Source organism: Beta vulgaris, chromosome 6, assembly GCF_026745355.1.
Source record: "Beta vulgaris subsp. vulgaris cultivar EL10 chromosome 6, EL10.2, whole genome shotgun sequence".
NCBI lineage: Eukaryota > Viridiplantae > Streptophyta > Magnoliopsida > Caryophyllales > Amaranthaceae > Beta > Beta vulgaris.
The window spans coordinates 40479717-40499221 of NC_079207.1; the positions used below are offsets into that span (position 1 = coordinate 40479717).

Sequence of the window (19505 nt, forward strand, 5' to 3'; positions counted from 1 at the left end):
TCAATGACCAATATTGTCAGGGTAAGAATTCCCTTGTCAACTAGAAAAGGAAGCCCTAATATTGTTTAGAATTTTAGCAAGTCTAGTAATAGTGAGTGGCATGTAGATGTTGCTGTCCCAAAGATGCACTCTAGCTCTACTATATATACTAACAATCACAAATTTGAGAGTAGCTCTGCTTGTAAGGCACAGCTCACAGCTGATGTCATAAGCTTGCAGGGAGTTGGGCAAGAGTATGATTATATTGATGACAAGTAAGAGTGGTTCTCTCCATCCAACCATGTCTCAAATAATTTTACTAACAGGTTTACTTATAGTTCAAATATAATGAATTTTTTCAGATGCGAGACCTCCATTTGCGTCGGACTAGATCCAACAAATTAGGGAGACATCATCATCAGAGTAGGATACAATGCAAATTTAAGGCTATTTGCATCGGATGGCAAGGGCAGTCCGATGCACATGAACGTTGCACCCAAGTAGCTCAACATGCGAAGCAAATATCCTCGCCAGCACACAAGCATGCAGCAGCGTACCAAGCTTGCTCTGGACCCTTGTGCGTCGGATGTGAGCAACATGCAACGCAGATGAGGAGCATTTGCGTCGAATATGGCCCAAATGTTCAACGCAAATGATGCACTTTGATTTTTTTTTTCCAGCTTTTGTTTTTGCATATACTAAACCTCAAACATCGAAACTATATATTATTAAATTTGAGCAGAAATTTCGGTAGAGTCTTTGGACCATGAACATCCCTCAATGGGTCTCATGGCCCATGAAGAAAATGTTGGATGCTAGGGACTTGGTTATAAATGACACAATCTGCCATCAATTTGTGGTCAATTCCAAGTTTTCCATCAGGAAACTGTAATAGCACTCAGAAAGGGGATGTCCCTAAGGTTCCCTGGAGAAGGATTGTCTGCAAGAGCAAAGCTACTCCAAAAGCAATCTTCATTGCTTGGATAATGTTACATGGTAGACTTGCCACCAAAACAGAGAATTAGTTTAATGGGGCATTGGAGTGGATCAAACCTGTGTCCTTTATAAAAATGATAGAGAAACTATTGAACATCTTTTCTTGCAATTTAGTTATAGTGCTACTGTTTTGGGCAGTAATATGTCTTAAGCTACTTAGGTTCACCAGGGGTCAGCAACAAAGAAGTGAGGTTGAAATAGCTGCTAAGCTGAGTAGGACGACAGGGACAAAATTTTCAGCTTTATATTATGTTCTTCATAGAGAGTGTTTATCATAAGAAACAGGAACTTTTTTATCACACTCTTTTTAAGTCCGCAACAGTTAGTTAAAAACATTATTTTTAATGTTGCAAGTAGAGTGCATCAGTCCGTAGTTCAACTACTACAAAAAGCGCTTAGGAAACTGGTTGAAAATGGCCTAGGAAACCAAAATATAACAAGTCTCCATCTCACAGGTGTCATAGGTTAGGAAACCGGTTATAATACCTGGTTTCTTTGTTTATTTGGGAGACCAGTTGACAGGTATAACCAATCTTTTAAGTAAAGATACATATAATATGTAAAGAGTTTAGGAGACCAGTTAACATTTGAAACCAATCTCCTTACCTTACCCTTTGAGACCAGTTATTGACCATAGCTAGTTTCTTAAGTTTATTACACGTATTTTTTTAAAAAAAATTAGAATGTTACAGTGTACATTACAATGTAATTGATTATGTATTTGCGGCTTCTTGTATATATGCTTTTTTATAAAAACAATTATAAATAGATACAACAATATTATGAAATAGAAAATCCTGCTTGCTTTATTCATCATGCCAAAAAAAATTGCTACATTAGATTTATACTCAAAACCAATTTCAGTCAAAGCATCAATTTCTTCAAATAATGTCCTAAAAATAAAATTGCTATAATATGATGCTATCTACTTAAACTAAAATTCTAAAATAAGCAAATAATATGTACGATTCAAACTAGATCGTCGTATTCAATCTTCATCTTCTTATCTTCTGAAGTACCCTTGGAAACGAGAAAAAGTTGTTTTACGTTGACATGCATAGCATCATAATATTTTCTCTTGAACAAGAAAAAACATGACATTAAATAAGAAGGTTTCCAAGTTTTTTTTTTGAGCCTGTACAAAAAAATACTTATGGAGCAGTGATATCATTCTGCACCATGAGAGCCAAGTCCATGTTAAGCAAGACAGAGCTACACAAGCACATAACATAACCAAGCAGTTAGCAATTAGTCAAAGGAGCACCAAAGATTCCCTCAATACCACCAGTCACTAACATATGTTAGTTAAACGTACAAGGAAAATAATATCAAACCATTCTTTAAACATCAACTCCAGGACAAAATTAATATAGGGGATTAATGTAATGCAGATGTTTGTTCAATGATACCATTAAATAAAACCACAAGAGTTTATAAAAGAGAGCAATAACAAAATTCACGAGTCATCTTGAACTTACTCAGTATAATCATATGAGGTTCAGCTATTACTTTATTCAGAAAGCCAGAAACTGCCACAACAAGACATCTCCAAGAAAGAAGGGCACCCTTCACCCCCTGGTTCTAGGAAAGTAAGAAAGGAATACATAGTTGAAAAGAGCTGGAAGCTTCAATATGCATGGTTATCATGTTTCATATTCCCAAAATACTTGTGGCATCCTCTACCTTAAGTCCCACAGATAAAAATGATAAAGAAAACAAACGACTAGACCATGAAGAATGGACTAGTTAGGCTAAAGCCCCTTCATATGTTACGACATGGCGTGCCTCCTCTACTACTGCAAGGGATATGCAAACAATAAAAAGCCCGTTTCATGCTACATGAGCTAGCTAGAACAACAACAAAAATCAATCAATCAATCAATTAATCAATTCAGATGTCAATAATATACCCAAGATTCAATCAAAGTATATCAAGCAAATCATAGTTCACAAATATATTCTATTTTCTTTCAGTATTTTCATTCACATACATGATTACATTAACTGATTAACAACATACATCCTACAACAATCCCATCCCCTCCCACCAAAAGATAGCACTGTTTCATTCAATGAGCAAGTAATTTGGCTTTTGATACAACAGTAATAAAAGAATCAATATTATGTGAAACAGAGTTCTTGCTCCAAAAAAACCATCAATATCATCACAGGACATCCACAACATCGTTACTCCAAGACGTGGCGATTTCGACATCATAGATTCACAGCCAATCACTAAAGAAGACTAACTTCTTGCTATAAGAGTAGGAAGAAAATAAAAGGAAAATTAAAAATCATCATGAAAATATACAAAACCGAACCTAAACCAATTATCCACACAAAAACCTAAAACTACACCAAAATTCAATTTTTAGTTTGCACTACAATGGAACAGTGTATTGAAGAAGAGAAAATAAAATAACCTAGGAGAGGGCGGCTGTCGGTGATTAAGCAAGCTGAAGAACCAGAAAAATGCAGTTGTCGTCGGTGATGGAGTTGACATTTGGGAACGACAAGTTAGAATTTCTCAATTGCAAAGTGGATTGAATTTGAGGGTAATTAGGTGGCATTTTAATGGCCGAGAAGAATCCGGTAATGGAGCTGGGAAATTTTGGATTGTCGGGGGTGGTGGTTTACAGGTTTGACGCTTTGGTGATGGAGGCTTCGCTGCAGGATTGGCGGGATTGATGAAAGAAATCTGAACTTCTAAACTCACGTTGCACCGAAAATTCGAAGGTGTGCCTGGAAGCACTTTACTCTATTCCGGTTGCTTTATTTCTGCCCCGCCCCTTTCTCGTACTCCAAAAAGGCAGAGAAAGGGGGCAAGGGGCAGTCAACAATGGTCAAGGGGGGAAAGCCGAAAGGGGGGGTCATAGGGGGATTTTATCCCCTTTGCTCGCCCGTTCCATTTCCGGAAGGAAATAAAATTAGGGCGTTCCGAAAAATCGGCAAAAATTTTAATTTTTTTTTCTTTTCTTCTCATGCTCATGGCAGTGGTCCGCCGGCAAGCTCGTTCTGATCTTGGACGCAGTACATTGGAATCCTGAAGCACCACCACGAACGCTACCGCGCGTCCGCCTGCGGTGCGGTAAGGCACCACCTGTTGTGCCAGCAGCCAACTCCGGCGTGTCAGCTTTAGAACTTCGGAAGATGGTCAAGGTAGCTTACTTCCAAGCCACTGCACTAGATGCGCATGTAGTCTACGTAGTCGGCCCAGAATTCTTCTTCGTTCTCCACTAGGCGAACCCGCCGGGTTAACTCAACGTAAAGAAAGCTCATTAGGTCAAAACTAAGGGAGTACTTACTAATAGCGAAAGGCTAACATCTCTCCGCCTTTCTTAATAGAAGAGTAGCGAACATCTGGTAACTTCGTGCTGTAAGACGACAGGTTGGTAATGAAGCACGGTTTCCAATGAACATTTGCAGTTTTGGAATGAATATTTATGGGACCTACCTCACTTTCTTTTTTCTCAACTTTTTTATTTCATGTGCGTTGTAAACCAATAAGCATCCAATTTATTCTAGTGGACGTTATAGTATAATGAACACACGCTATTGTTGATTGAACATTTGCAATTTCAGAATGACCATTTATGAAAAATTTAATGTAATAAATACATTCTTTCTGCTGAATAAACAATTGCAATTTTGAATGAACATTCAGTTTATCCCAATGAACATTATAGTATGATGAACACACTCTATTGTTGATTGAACATTTGCAATTTTAGAATGAACATTTATGAAAATTTTAGTGTAATAAACATATTTTTTCTGTTGAATGAGTGTGTTGTGAATGACGAAGTGATCAAAGGAAGAGCTAATGTGGATAATAATGATGAGGAAGAAGATGACTATGATGATGAAGATGATCGATGAAGAAATCGAACTTGAAGTTGAGAAGGAAAAAGAAAAAGAACAAGAGAAAACCGAAAAAATCGAAAAAGAAAAAGAAAAGAAAAATGAAAAATTGGAAAAAGAAAAACAAAGAGATGAAAGAGCTAAAGAAAAAGGGAAGAAGGTGGTTGAAAGGGAAGAATGGGTGAAACCGGTTGAGAGAGTTACTCGAACTAGTCAAAGAGTTCGAAACTTGAAAGTTCTAAACTCTCATTCGCATGATGAGGAAGAAAGTGTTGATGATGATGAAGTTAGAGTAATTGCTAAAGAAGTTTATGATGCTTGCCTTCCTCCTTTTAGGGAACAATTTCCTGTTCCTACGGACACCATTCCCCCTACCACTTCATCTCCACCAAAAACTGCATCTCCACCTCCTTTTAAACCACAAAACACTCCAATTCCTTCTCCTCCCAAATCACCTCCATCTCCTGTTCCCAAAGGAAAGAAACCAGCAGCTGTTCCCATCTCAGAGGAACAACCTGCTGTTCCTGATCTTAAGGAACAACCTGCCGCCACTAATCCTCCTAACACCTCACCTTCTTCATCCTGAAACCCTACCGTTGGTGCTCCTTATACCTTAGCTCATGCTCGAAGGTTGGATTACTTGTTTACATTGGTCATGGGTCACTCGGAAGCTATATGGAATTTGCAAATGAAGCTAAGGGTGTGAATGGGTTAGTGCAAGGATTGATGAGCAAGGTTGACAAAGCTTTAGATGATCAAAAGTTGATTATGGAGCAACTTGGCGATATGACCACATCCTTCCAAAAGATGACCACGAAATTGATGCATTTAGAGGATATCGTGCTCAAGCTTGATCAAATTGTTGTCGGAAATCATATGGAAGTGATGACTAAATTGGATGATGTGGTGGAAGAAGTGGTCGAACAACCTTCCTCTCCTAAGCCTTAAACACTATTTTTAGTTTAGTTTTTTTATTATGGAAACAAAACTTTTTATTTTGTTTTATGTCTTTTCTTTCTTTCCTTCTTAACATGCTACAATGGAACTATGTTAATTTGATAATTCTAAGTTGAATCATTTTGCATGTGTGCGTCTCTTGAATGACTAATATTCTTGGATTGCGGTTTTGAGAGTTGAATGCTTTATTTGCTTATACTAACCAAATTGTTTCTAACAAAGTTTGGTGGTGTGATGTGTTTTGATAGATAAATTTCATCTTTTCGAAGATGCCAAAGGGGGAAAGAGAAAGACAATAAGAGTAAAATTCTCTAGTCATGGTTCATGTTCTCACGTTTACTTCAAATCGTTTTTCTCTTAGTTAAAAAATAAAATAACAACTCTATTAGAATTAATTTAACTTAGTTTAATTACTTTGTTAAAAGAGTTTTATATGACTTATCTAAATTACGTATTATATTATTATATTATATGCCTTTTGTTGTCATCTGCAAAAAGGGGAAAATTGTTGACCCTTGAGTTTTGAAGATGACTTAACCACAAAAGACATATTGTATTTTATTTATGTTAATGCTAGGTAATTCATTCTCGATCAAAGAGAATACTTGATTGAGGATTAAAATGGAGAATTAATCAAAGATCGAAGTGAAGATGTTCGAATGATGAAGTATCAAGCTTGGAGTGAAGATTAGAATACATTAGGGTGTATTTAATATCTTCTTGTTAAGGTTGAATGAAAGCTCAATTTAGTTTGTGGTGAATTCTCAAACGGAACTTGGTTCCGTTCCCATGAAAGGAGTTGAATGAAAGCTCAATTTAGTTTGTGGTGAATTCTCAAACGGAACTTGGTTCTGTTCCCATGAAAGGAACAGACACTGGCACAGTTAGGAACAAGGTTAAGGAACAGACTTATAAACAACTTTAGGAACACCTAAATAACTTCTATGTGGTGCGCCTAACATTATTTGTGCACCCAACAGGTTAGATAGAAGTTGTAGGCTAGTTTTGACTATATCCACTATTTTAGGGAGTTTGTTATTAGTTTGTTAGGAAAAGATTTAAATTGATTTTCCGATTTAATTAGGATAAATATCAAAACGTTTTAAATCTTATCTTTTATATTTTAATTTAACTAAAAGATTTTGTTTTCAAAATTAAATATAATTTTTGGTTTTAAAAAGATTTTCTTTTTAAATCTAAAAATGATTTTCGTTTTAATCAACTTATTTTTAGAGATATTTCCCTAAAAACTATTTAAAGTAAATATTTTATTTACTCCCCAAGAAATCAGTTATCACGCCTAAAACTACTGCTACACGTTTGTAGTTAGTGGTTAGTGGGCTTAGTTTATTATTTCCCAAGTCTTAATTAATTTAAATAGTTTAATTATTCCCCAAGTATCTAAAACCACGTAATACTTACTACTTCTTAGTTTTAAGTTAAGTAGTGGAGGAAGTGGATTAATTACTTCTCAAGGAATATTTAATATAAACTAATTAATTAATTAGAGTCATGGACATCATGAGATAATGGATTAAGTAGTGGATAAGTTTGTCTTGCGTAAATTGTCTATAAATAGGCGCCTAAACCTTACAACATTTTGTGTCTGACTTTTATTAGTCACACCAAATGTGTGTCTGACTTCTATTAGTCACACCAACGTGTGTCTGGCTTAGCTAAATATTCTTAGTTGCCTAAAGAGTCAGTGCCGTTCCTAAGAGAATTCATACTTACTTTATTTGAGTTATTACTCTTCCATTGTCTTACAAATTGTATTTTTGGGTAAAGGGTTTGAGTGAACTCTTGTAAGTGTGAGAAGCTTTGAGTGAAGCAAGAGAAAGAGAAAGTAACTTCGAATGAAGTTTCAGAGGAACGACAGTTGTGGGAACTGTCGTTGGGAACTTGAGTTTAGTAACTTAAGTTGTGGCTCGAGAGAAAAGTAACAGGATTGTAAACAGAGTGGTTTTGGCCTATTATAGTGGAAATTTTGAGTTAAAATCCCTTGTGGCCGAGGTTGTTTCTTCCTATTGGACCTTGGAAGTTTTTCCTCGCTAAAATCTTTCGTGTTCCTACTATGTGTTCCCAAGTTAACTTTAAATTCCGCAAAAAGTATAGCTTATTCTCTAACTATAATTCACCCCCCCTCTTATAGTGCTCATATTATACAACAATAATATATGTGTTGGAATGACATTTTTAACAATTGTGAATTTGTTCTCACTTCTCCTATCATTCAAGAACTTTGTCACATATTTGCAATTTGCAACTTAGCTGAGAGCCCTATGATAGACAAAACATATAGGTTCTCATCAATGACTTTTGTGGCAATCTCTGAACAATCAATACTAGAGGTTATGGAGCTGCAAACCCTAAGCTCATGCTTTAGTAGCAACGCCACCACGGAGAGATAGAGTTCAAATAAGGAAATGTAAGGACGATGCACGTGTGACCAATGAGGATAGAGAAGGTAAGAAGATCTGTAATAGCCCTATTTTTAAGAACGTTTATTTAAATGTTGATTATAATTATTAAGTTAATTATGTTCCGAAAATCTTATTTTATTTGAGTTGTGGAGTGTTATTTTTATTTGTCTAGTTGTAATATATTCGTTATATTAACTTTTTTTTATGGAGTTATTATTATATTATTTTATATATCGCGTTTAGTTAGCAATTTGTGGACTTGTATTTACCCGATTAGGAAACCAAAGTCGGGCTTCTATCCCTTCTTGTTGTCGGTTTAATGAAACCCCAAACCCACCCTAATTACTTTTCTCTCTCCCCGTGTCTTCTAATCCCCAAAACCCCAACCCAATTGTTTTCTCCTTCCCCGTAAAACCACAAACCCCAAACTAAACCGCTAAACTCGTGAGACCCAAAAACCTCAAACCCGTAAAACTCTCTCGTTCACCTTCGCCTGTGCTTCGCCGGCGTTTCTTCCAGGCTCGCCGGAGTCGTGTCGACTCCTCTGTCGTTTAGTAGCTCGCGTCTCTCTCCCCTTTGTTTGTTGTTGCTGCTGTGGTGGCGGTGGTGCCGCCGTTCTAATTTGGCCATCGCGAGTCGTAGCTCGCCGGCATCCTGTCGTTGGCGTTGCGCTGCTGTTATTCAGCCTCGCCGGAGCTCCGCTGATGTGCACGAAAGCTTCGAAAACTTTCCTCAACCTCTCTGTTTCTCAGTTCTTCTTTTTTCTTCGTTGCTATTTTAGTAGAGGTATAAAGTTCTTGTTTGTATTTCCAATTTCTGTTATGAAAATTGAAGTCCAAAATTTATGGATTGAGAATGTTCATCAAAACTAGCTTTATCCTGTTATTTTATTTTGATCAATGATTTCATGGGTTTTGAAAAGAAAATCAGATTAAGATTTATAATTTATCTTTGTTGTATTAGTTTTTGTTAATAGTTTATTAGTTTCATATAAGAAACTTATTTGTTAGGGAATTGTTGTTGTTGTAGGTTGTGCTGTTCTATTGTTGCTACTGTTATATTGTTGTTTTGTTGTTGTGGTACTATTGTTGTTGATGATGGGTTGTGGTAGTGGTGGTGGTGGTGGAGTTGTTGTAGTTGTACGGGTTGATGTTGTTGTTATCTTTTGTTGTTGGTGGTGGTGTTGTTGTTGTTGTTCTGTTATTGCGATTGATGTTATGTTGTTGAGGTTGTTATATTTTGAGATAAGTGTGGAAGCTATAGAATTGCTTAGTTTCTGTTTTGCAGATTTAGTTTAGATAAGTTAGAGTTCATTTTTAGAATGTTATGGCTAGTATGATGGTTATATATTTTCTAGGAATGGTTATTGATTATCATTATTATTGTGAGGTTATTATTGGAGGATGATTATGGAGTTGAATCTCATTTGGAGATGAAGATTAATGAAAGAGGTTGTATTGTTCACATAATGGATCGCGTATGAGGTAACTTTTATGTTCAGGAAAATTATTTACTTATTCCCATGTGTGTTTGGATCTCCATTATGTTTTTGATACTTAAGTTCGTACTATGGCCATAGATATGAATGCGATGATGCAATGTCATTGATTGATGATGAATATTCAAATGTTTTGCTGGCGTAGTTTATGAATTGAAAATAGAAAGTGGGCAAGGTATGGGTGGAGGATGGTTACTTTTTGACATGATATGGTCTGCTACGCTCCATAACGAACCTTGGGGGTAGTATTGCTGGGCTCCATAACGAACCTTGGAGGCAGCGTTTGTCGCTTGTCCAAAGCTCGTTTGTTTAAGAGAATGAGCTATGCCAGCGTTGTAATGAAAAGGAAATGATTTGAGAAATAAAATGTTTATAACGGGCGGAAGTAAAGGTTACGAGTTTCCCACTCATTTTGGAATTGTGTTTGTTTTGTAGTTTCTTCTCTGAATTTGCAGGTTGGTATCAAGAGCTCGAGAATGGAAGTGAAGCAAGATTATGGTCTCGTCCTAGATTTAGGATTGAGTTTGTCTATAGATAGCTGATTTGAAAATAGTTATTTATGTTTCGTTGTATATTATATTTGAGAATATTATTGGAGATATTGGTGTATTTAAAGATATTTTTCCGCTGCGAAGTAATTTATTTGAGAGTTAATTATTGTTTATGGATCTTAAGTGTGTTTAGTTAGCAGCTTGAAGGAGCGGGCTGTTACAAGATCCTTTCCACTGGTCTAACTGTGTCAGCCTATACTGCTATGTTTGGCATTCTTTATTGTTTCCAAAACACTTGAGGGAGTTCTCCAAGAGCTAATTAATTTAAGTCTCAGATAAATGATATAATGCGAAGGTTCGGGTAACCAAAATTCAAGATTTTCATTCATCAATAAGAAGCGAAAGTGGTGTTCATTACAACATTCTGCAACTACGTAAAATAAGATGCTCCAAGGGAAAGATGTTTACAACTATAAATCTAGTGCATTCTCTTGGATGACAATGATCACCATTACTCCGCATTCTGAAACTAAGGCTAAGCAAAGCAGCCTCAAACTAATGCAGGTTTATGTCCAAAACTTGGGACAAGAGTTCAAACAAGCTCGCCATCCATCATAAATGACACCATGATCCATAATCTGCAATGCGTGATAGTACTCATATAGCCCCTAATATTGAACCCATTGATCCATAATCTAGCTAGCTACTCCTTCCTCTTGCCCTTTTTATTGCTTCATACTTTGCTACGACTAGTAGAAAAAGGTCAATTTGCGTCGCCCCATTTGCGCCGCACAAACACGGAAACGACGCAAAAATACTATTTGCGTCGCACGCAATGAAGAGTGCGACGCACAACATGGGTCCAGATACGAGCTGTAGTCATAAAAAGAAGATTTGCGTCGGACAGTTTGAAGCACGTGACGCAAACGATCCAACAATGTGCGTCGCACGTGCCCAAGTGTGCGACGCAGATGACACAAAGTAAGTTTGGGCCAAGCTTTGCGTCGAGTGGGCCACGACATACGACGCACATGATGGGCTTCCCATATTTAACGTGCAAGTTTAGAGTTTCTCTTCAAACCCTAGATTTCAACTATTTTCTCTCTCATCAGACTGTTTTCTCTCTCACTTCATCTAGCCGTTTTCTCTCACTCAAACCCTTCATCTCTCTCACTCAAACACTCTATGACTCTCTCATCTCTTTCGCATCTCATCTTTCTCTCACTTACCATCAATTCTCTTTCGAATCTCAACAACGAGAGGGTTCGCGGTGTTCTGTGGCGAAGGTAAAAGGGGATCTCCAGCATACAAGATCTCGCCGGCGATTGTTTTCCTTATTTGCTTCAATCGACCCATTCCGACGAGCATGAACACAGGGAGGAGAGAGAAACGAACACAAAGCGTCGAGCATTAGCCTTGAATTCGTTGTTCGAGATTCGACTTTCAATCCACTGATTTTGAGTTTGAATAGGATGAAGGTGAAGAGGCATGATTTTGTAATTAGTTTTATTTCTAGAAATTCAAGGAAAAGGTTAGGTTTAACTCTTTTTTAGTTTGCTTCTCATTAGATGTAAAAATTTCTGTTTTTGTATAATTTTTGTAACTGTGTAATTGAAGTTTTTTTTCCTTTTTGTTGATTTGCTTATTTTTTTGTAATTTTTGTATTATTCTGTAATTTTTGTATTATTCTGTAATTTTTTTATTTTCATTTTTTGTAATTTTTGTATTAGTCTGTAATTTTTGTATTATTCTATAATTAAGTTTTGTAAAAATACAATTTTATATCCAATCTAAAAATTCAACATTTTTCCAGTTTAGTTTTATGAATTGCTAATTTTGAATTCATTATTAAGTTGTGGATGAATTGGGCGTGAATTATGCTGCTGATGAATTGGGCGTGAATTATGCTGCTGATGAATTAGCCTCGTTTTGGATGAATTGTGTGTGGTTGATTAGCCTCATGTGCGTCGCACATAGCACTACATGCGACGCACGTGAGCTTGGCTGCTGGGATTGAAAAGCCTCATGTGCGTCGCATGTAGTGCTATGTGCGACACATATGTGTCATCTGCGTCGCATTTTAGTCTTCATGCGACGCAAATGAGTCTTGCCTCTATGACATGGGCGTACTTTATCTAGCCAGGAATATAACTAATCAGCATTGCAAGCAAATAAACTCTATAGAAAGTTCTCCATTCAATAAGATACAGACAAAATAATGACACAGACCCATCAAATTATCATATACCCAATGCATCAAAAACCATGAAAAACCAATACTCAGCCACATTCGCCCTAATAAACAAATTACGAGTCTTTCACTTAAAATTGAACTTCAACTTCAGAATTAGGCACGTTCCATTTGCCAATTACAAACAACAACTTCCTAGATTAAACATGAAAAAATGCACTTTACAACCACAACCAAAACCCATAATAAATAGTTAAATTCATGTAAAAAGTAAAATAACCCAAAAATTCAACTCTTAAAGAGGAGAGCGAAAAAAGGGGAGAAATACTTGGTCAGAGATGAATTGAGAGGTCGGCGGAGGAGTACAGTGCCAACGAGATCGACAGAGTGATTGAGGTCATTAAAACCAAATGATAGGTCGATGGACTAAGTGAGGATGATTGAGAAAGCGAAGAAAGGCAAAGGGAGGGAAGACGGAAGCCAAGGACGGTGGAGGTCCGCAGAGGGAGGGACAATGTGAGAGAGGGTTATATTGAGAGATAGTTCAATTGAGGGAAAAGTGAATGCAGTAAGTAAGTAATTAATTATGAGGGTCGAACATTATTTTAGTAAATATATTTTTGGGAGGGTTATTTTAATGTTCCTAAGTGTTACTATTTTAAAAGTGTTACATATTTTAAAGTTCTAGTGTTATTATTTCGCAAGTGTTACCTATTGTAAAATTCATAGTGTTACAATTTTTAGAAGTGTTACTATGAAATGTTACATTTTGTGAAAGTGTTACCTTAAATGTTACAAAATAATTACAGTGTTACAAAAGTGTTACTTAATATGTAGAAAATCTACAATTTGAAAAGTGTTACCTAAATGTATTACTTAAGGTCAATTATATAGTAGTGAGAGCCAGATTTGCAAAAACTATAAATAGGGTTTTAGTAATTTTGATTTTTTTTATCTTTTATTCTTCATTTTTAGGTTTAAACACACTACTAAAAAGTTGACTTTAAGAAACATATGTTGGTAACACTTTTTAAATGATAAATCTGTTGCTTAAATTTGTAACACTTTAGTAACACTTAATAAATATGTAACATTTTAGGTAACACTTTTCAATAAGTAACAATTTATTGTAACACTTTTATGTAACATATATGGTAACACTTTAAATTAACAACATTAATTATCAGAGGTAGCACTCTAAAGTGTTACTTAGATAAGTGTTACTTGTGTTGTGGTCTTGTAGTCTTGGAGGGTTTATACAATTATAAATTTATAATTAAAAAAATTTGAAATTAGATTTTTGTTTTAGAAAACCAATTATCACTAAACCCAATCCCAATTAATGAATTTTCAGAGCCTTACCTTCCACAATCCAAAAATTATTCTTCTTTCCCTCAGAACTAGAAGACGAACTAAGTTTACCTTCTTCAACTTTCAATAGAAAACGAACAAACCACTGCAGGCTACACCTTCATCTTCGACCTTGGTTTCTACAATGCGCAGGCGGATTAAAAGGATTCTTCAAGATTCTGAAGGTGTGTCGATTTGGAGTTGTTATCCACAATCCATCTATTGATTGTTATTGAAGAGATATTTGTCGCAACATTTGTGAATTCCTCTTCTATTTATCATAATTCACATTCTTTTAATTCCGAATTCTTCTAATCCATTATGATTCTCAAGGAATTATCGTTCTTCAAGTGATTGCCAGGTTTGACTCTTGATTCTCTTAATCTGAATCTGTTTTTCTATCGCCACTATGTATAGTTTATAGGCTATGGAATTTTCTTTTGAATAATTTGTTTCATTAATATGTTGGATATTTTTTATAGTTTCCATTTGTATGCTGAAGATTACTCATATTCTATCTCATTTTCATGTGGAGACTGACGGCCTTAGTTTCGTTCAACAAGGTTTCTTTCAAATATTTGATAATTTAATTCTTGATAAGGTATTATTCAGAACGTATGAATCTCATACTTCATCCAATTGATACCTTGCAGGGGAACCTTTTGAGTTCAAAACTCAATTCTTTGTGTGAAAATTCTAGCTAATAATGGTGGCACTAGGCTATTGCGTGCTGTAGAAAATCACTCATTTGATACTTCTGCTTTGGCTTCTACTGCAATTGTGAAGGTATGTCGCTGCAGTGTTTTACCCTATTGATGTCTTCCCCTTTGATCTCTCTTCCTCCCCTTCCCTCTCTCTAGAGAGGGGTCAATATGCTTCCTGTTGCTTGCACCAAAGACTAATGGAATATTCTGCCTTTTTCTAAATGAAAGCATGTTAACTTATCTAGGGCTCTAAAATTGGTATATATCCTGCACCGAATGTTGGTTTAGGAGCCAGCATTGCAGATCGAACAACTACAATGCCAGCCATGGTTGCTATGGTACATGTCTATATTCTGATTCTCTTTTGTTAGTTTAAAGTATGTTATCATTGAAACATGGTAGATCATTCTCTTGTAATTAACATTGTATTTGCGATAACTTTGCTTTCCAATTATATCATAATGTTGATAACCGGATCCTAATATATTTGAAACTGAAATTCTATGATAAGTCTGAAGAGAAATCAAACATTTGGATGCTAAATAAAATCAATGAATCTTCATGGTACCATTCACTGAGATTGCCTGACAGTATATCAGCCATGAGGGTTGGTTATTAGACTCTGCAACTATTGAATTTCTCTAAGATCAGATATTTACCTCTTTATGGATGTAGCAGGTTCAATTTCTAATTTCTTGATTGTTCTTGTACTATTGAGACTAATAGTTTTCTTTTACATCATGTTTCTTTATGGGTATTATGTTTAATTTTGGTTTCTTTGTTAATTTAATGACGTGGTCTTACAGAATTCAAGCGCTTAGTATTGTTTTGTAGCTTAATTTCATATGGGGTTGTTCTAATTGGGATAATTAGTAGTTGGAATTTGTGAATTGATTGAAGTAGTTGGTTTTCCACTAGGAAGAAATCAAGAAACCTATTAGGTAGGACACTCGTCCTCATTTGGCGATGATCGTTGAGTCAAACACCTGTGGGTCGTCCTCTTGCTTTACTTTGCTTATGATTTATGCTTCCCCGCGTTTCCCATGCCCCATGCCACCCACTACTATAGTGGCTACTACCCAACGCTATCGCTGAGTGCTCGCCCTCTAGCATCACCCTTACCTTTCCAGTCAACGTCCCCCTATCTGCCTAGTCTATCCAGTCAGTACTTAACCTGCCTACCACGTTATTTGTGCATTATAATAATATTACAAGTGTCAAGGAGCGGGGTTTTGTTGACATAATGTGTACTAATTGGCTCGTTTTAGTTGAATTTCTCACATTAGCTCAAATCATGCTAAGGATGCAGCTATTTGATGCTACGAGTTGATTTTAATTTTTAGCTATCACTGATAACTTATATATGAAATGAAGTCATGACTAATAATTATGAATGGTCATTTGGTTGTGGGGTTGGTTGTTTCAGTGACTTACAATGTAAAGTTGAGAGTTTTGGATGATTTATTTACTCTAGAAAAAGATTTATTCAGGTTTTTGGGATGTTATCAAGAGGTAAACTAGGGGATGGGGTTTGAGGTAAGGTGATAAATGAATACAATTGGAGCATTGAACTTGAGCTTTCTTGAGCCTCCTTTTCTTTTAATCTTAGTTTAAACATGCATCAATGAATTACTCCCCTCCCTCCCCTATCTCCATATATTTGGTTTTTCTAATTTTTTTGTCCGCTAATATATGCTACAAGAATCCAGCTCTCTTGCAAAACAAGCTTGTTGATCTGATTTGGTGTCACTGTTTCCTTTACGAAGCATTTGCCAACGTGACACAATTTTGTTGAAATAATTAGGTGGAATTAAACTCTTGTGTTGAATAGATAGGTTCAATTGTAAATAGCTTTTACCTCCACCTTTTTCAACCATGTTTTATTTCTTTTGTATTCCACCTACTAACTCTCTTCCACCATTTCATGGTGTGACTCATTAGAGAAGGCTTGGACCTCTTCTTCGTTTTTATAGATTGTTATTAAGATTCTTTTCCTCCACTCTTCCGGGTATTATGTTTGTCCTTCATTACTGAGTAGGTCAGTTAACCAATCAATCCCAATCTTCCCTTAGGCATCTACAAACTTTTGCGATTCAATCTTCCACATTCTCTTTAAAGGATTTATGTCCTCGACTTAAATACAATTACTAATATATATTGGATCGTATTATGGAGATAATAATTCGTTTTATTGGGTCGTCTATACGTCTTGCTAGAGAACGATATAGAACTTCGGGTTAGTAAATAATAAACCCGAAGCCCAATATAATGGATCGTACAAGGTCACACATTAAACTTGGATCAACAAAAGAAACATAGAGCCCAAGAGGGCCCTAGGGTGGCCGGCCAAGAGCAAGGAAAAGGGGAGAGATTTTCTGACCTAAAATATATTTATATATTGGGTTAGGCAGAAAAGAAAATACATAAGATATCTCTTATTATTTTCTCTCTCCTATTCCCTCTCTAAAAAGTCACGTGTAATACTCCATAAACGTTAAAGAAATTTTCTTCCTTTCCAGCTAGCATTGGTGGAGTGTTGATCCGGATTGGTGGACCAAGTAGAGGAATCACATATGAGGTTCTTTATCCGGATTACTCAAGCTTTGTGGAATTCACATCACAAAGGTTATTTCTAAACTTATATGTGATCCTTAATTGTATATGCATGTGATACTGATTTAAGTGCTTATGAATTAGATTCATGAAATTCTGATTATAATACTTATAGATTCCTACAGTGGTATCAGTTTTAGCCTCTTGCATATAGAATTTTGGTCATAAAGTTTAGTTTATGTATGATTAATTTTAATTTGATTAAGGGGAGGAATTAAATTATGGATTGAATAATTAATTGAAATTGATTAAAAGAAGTTTTAATTACTTGCTTTCTAAATTAATATTAGCCGAATTTTTTTCACCCTATCAACCCTAATTTTCGAAATTTATAAATTCTGATTTTAGATCTCTAAATTTTAAAAATAAATTCATGTTATTAATCAAACTTGCTTTCATGCTTAAAATCGTTTATGTATGAAAATAAATTCATGTAAAAGGTGTTTTATATGAATTAGTGATTAATTCTATGAATAATCTGAAAATTAATTAAAATAGCGATTTTAAGATTTAATTTTCTGTATTAAGCATAAAGAGTTATGTTTAATTTGATAAAGATCACTAAATTAATTTTACAATAGGTTGTAATTATAATTTCCTTCAAATAAAATATCAAGAAAAGAAAAGAAAATTGAAGGGGAGAAAGAGGAGCAGCCACCGTGGCTGCTCCGATGGTCAGCCGGCGAACATCCAAAGGGGGGGGGGTCGCAAACTGCCGGCGAGCAGTCGACGTTGCCCCGCAGTCGAAGTCGGCGACTGAAATTATTGACAGCAGCCACGCGTGTGACGTGCGGTTGCAGTTCGGTGTTGTGGGCTGGGGCTGGTGGTTCTGCTACCGGCAAGGTCACCTGAAAAGGTGGTCGTTTCTAGGCTTGCGTGAAGGCTGGCAGCTTGTTGTTGTTGGTCTTCACGTTTTCTAAAATAAATAATTTTTTTTTTGTTTAAAAAAAGGAAACGTGCCTAAAAACTGGGCAGCAGCAGATTTTTTTTTGTTTTATTCTTGAAATTTTATTTTGAAAACAGAATTTTGAGAAAGATAAGTAAATTTCAATTATGTTGACTTGGTCATAAATTTCAATCGATAATCTGATTTTTTAATCTAATTAAAATTAATTAGGCTAGTTTCAAGGGATAGAATCTTTAGGTGATTAGTTATTACTTAAAATTTTATCCTCTTGCTTTAATTAATAATATTTGATATTTAATTGATTGACAAGTATAATATGTGATATTATTATGTGGCTTTTATATTATGATATATTTGCTATGTATGACTAGTATGGCCCAAATTAAGATAGAAAATACGATCTGCGTATCGTGATGTATTCTTGTAATTTTAAATACGATCTGCGTATCGTTAAGTATTTTGTAATTTATTTAATTTAGTTATTATTTAAATTATTTTTGATACTTATGTAATCCAAACAAAGAGTCCATCAAGAGAAGGTCCATGGAAAAGGTGGATGGAGATCCATAAAGAGTCCAAGAAGGAGCCATTGATGCTTAGTTCTTAGGATTAGGGCCATACTAGATCATTTTAATTTCGCATTTTATTATTCTTTAAAATGCTTTAAGTTTATTGTATGTTGTTTATTGTTGCGCTAGAGTTCACTAATTCATAACAACATAATAAACTTAGGCCCCGTAAATATTAAGGTTTGCTTTTCCAAACATAGACTACTTTTAAAACCATTAATTAATAGTAATAGGTCATGCCTCCGCAGGGTGTTATCATTTATTTTGGGATATATGGTAAAATTGTGAATTTTACAACTTAGTTTGGTTGTCCTTAACAAAATTATCAAAAACCTTTTGAATTTTGAAGCAAGAGATGGTTAATTAAGCATGTGATGTTTATCCATCTAAACAAGAGTTATAAAGTGTTATAATTAGTAAAAGAGTTTACTTATCTTGATAACGTAATGTTAAGATAAGACCTCCGTCTGCTTAGTGTTGCATGTTGATAGGATCTTGTAAATCACTTATTCATAGGGGTCTTTAATTTTGAATAGGTGGTCAACTCAGAAACCAACTATATATTTTAAGTTGCTTTATAAACATAAAATTGAACTTTGCTTTTATTTTTCTATATGTAGATATCATGTCTAATAACAACAACAACTCTAGTTTCAACATTCGTCCTTTTCTGGAAAAGGACAAACTGAATGGTCACTAGTAGAATAAATGCTTATTGCTGCGGTGATATTGCTGCGATTTTACCTATACGTAGCAATATAACACGCAAAAAGAAAAGAACAAATAGAAAATGACAATATTGCTGTAGTTCCCGACCAAAACCGCAGCCATATTGTTCAACGGATAAACTTTGAAAAACATGTGGGGCCCATAACAGCTAATATTGCTGCGGTTTCCACATAGGACCGCATCAATATATTAAAAAAAATATTTTTTAATATATTGCTGCGGTCCTACGTGGAAACC

General features: G+C 35.4%; 1 long non-coding RNA gene across 1 annotated transcript; it reads right to left on the reverse strand.

Annotated features, from left to right (window-relative positions):
- Nucleotides 1-1791: 1791 nt before the first annotated feature.
- On the reverse strand, nucleotides 1792-3812 carry LOC109135348 (uncharacterized). The gene is made up of 2 exons (XR_007275653.2): nucleotides 3399-3812; nucleotides 1792-2187 (listed from the first exon to the last, which is right to left on the reverse strand). It is a non-coding gene; the product is annotated as an uncharacterized LOC109135348 (long non-coding RNA).
- Between the last annotated feature and the right edge of the window lie 15693 nt (nucleotides 3813-19505).